Genomic DNA, 2210 nt, shown 5'->3' with positions numbered 1-2210 from the left:
AGCATGGCTTTAAACCATTAAATGTGTTTATTTAAACTGTGCATGTATTTTTACATCTCCCTATCCAAATAATCAGGATGTGGTTATCTGTAAGATGATACATTAGGACTTTTTTCCTATATACACCCAAGCACAAAAATATATGCCTCAGACATAATCATCAATATGGTAAACACCAGTCATCCTGTGCCATTTATAAGATCGCAGAGATGGAGAAACCAGGTTAGGAAAATGTGCATAAAAATAGTTAGAGGAAATCCACATGGAAAGGCTTATAAAATTGGGCAATTTTATACTTTGTAACCTGTTTTTAACATGATAAAAAATGAGGAAAGGAAAACATCACAATTGTGGTTTATCTTTGATTGAATGAGAGAACTATTTTAAAGAGAGAGGGAGATGCCAGAAATATGAACTAATTTTTAAAATAGTTATGTTTTTAATATATCTTCCTTTTTATTCAGGAAAATCAAAGAGATAACAAAATCAGAAGGAAAAAAATATGATTCAGTGCTTGGTTTTTTTTGAAGGCATAGATAATGCAGTTTTTGGATGGTATTTTTACCAGATTGTTGCATTCTTTCTTGTTATTTTTCTACTGTCTCAATATAGGGACATAATCATGATTTATTCTTTTTATACTTACCATAAAACTCAGTTCAAATATCAACTTTTTAGGAAGAGAACACAGAATTTACTGTCCGTTCCCAGAAAGGGTAGAATACAGAGAAGCAGTTGTGACTAACAGTGCATGACAAGATTCCAAAATAGATCAATTGGAGATATAATGAAGAACTAGTTTAGACTGCATTACATGAAAATTAAGATTATCTTTGACAAAAAATGTTAAGGACAATGCTAAAGTATTTTATCTTCGTTTCTAGTCTATATATACATATGCATGGTTAATACAGATGCTACTCTGTCTATATAAAACACTTATTTGCCTATTTTCTCCAACATAGCATTTATTACTAAAATCTACTGAGGTTTCATAGTAACAGTATTTTAAGGAAGTGTCATAAAGAAAATCTTGGGTCATACCAAAAAGAATATAGTTGCTAAAGACATATTTAGTAATATCTCATATATGTTCTTTCACTTATAAACTATAAATACTATATGAAATAAAAAGGTTATACATGAATGAATCCAACTCTCTCAAAGCTCTTATGAAGTGAGAACTACTCCTGACTTCACAAGTATGGAAAATAAAGCTCAAGTAGGTTAAATGGTACAGAGTCAAGGTCACACTAACACTGAAGCAAAAATGAGACACAAATCCAGTTATGCAGATCCATCCTAGAACCCCTTTCTTTTTTCTCCACACGATTTTTTAAGGGAAATAGGAGTTTGCTGAGACTTCTCATTCATAAAGGTGGACTGGGAGCTTCACAGTGCCATACTAGGTGGCGAAGGCAAGCCTATTCTGTTGTAACTCGCAGCCCCTGATCTTCCCTCCCCCATTACCAGTGGCCAAACTGGCAGCCAGCCGATCTGATATAGACCGTAGATATGCTTTAATTGGATGTTATAATGGCTTTTAATGTAAAAAAGTCATAAATGTATAAATGACACGCCTTTGTGCTTACCATACAGACACACATATGTATGCTAAGTTCCTTATGTTTCCTCCATAATCTTCTTTGCTCCTCACTCCCTCCATGGCAATCATAGTCATGAATCAAATTCCGTTGGTTAACACTTTAATTATATGTATAGATTTCTAAATATGTGGAATTACTTTGTGTACTTCCAGTTTAGGTAAATGGTAGTATGCTATATGTAATGTTCTATAAAATCTAATTTTCCCCAAAACTATATTTTTGAAATCCATGAAATATTTAGGTCATTTAACAGCAGATCCATATATGTTTAAGTCATTTGCTTTAAGTCCATGTTAGGAATATACCTCAGTTGATGAACCATTTCCTCTTTAGTAGGTTAGTTGGGTTGATTCTAATTTTTTAAAATATGTTTTTATGATTTTTAGAAAGAGAGGGAAGGAGAGGAAGAGAAAGATAGAAACATCTATGAGAGAGAAACATCATCAACTGGCTGCCTCCTGCACACTCCCTACTGGGGATCAAGCCCGCAACCCTGGGCATGTGCCCTGACCAGGAATAGAATCTGACTTCCCCCTCTCTTCCCTCCTACTGCCTGGACATATGGATATGATGGCTGAGGCCGGCCATCTGGGACAATGAGCT

The sequence above is a fragment of the Myotis lucifugus genome, unplaced genomic scaffold, assembly GCF_000147115.1.
Source record: "Myotis lucifugus unplaced genomic scaffold, Myoluc2.0 scaffold_14, whole genome shotgun sequence".
NCBI classification, from domain to species: domain Eukaryota; kingdom Metazoa; phylum Chordata; class Mammalia; order Chiroptera; family Vespertilionidae; genus Myotis; species Myotis lucifugus.
Note: the sequence above shows the minus strand (reverse complement) of the source record.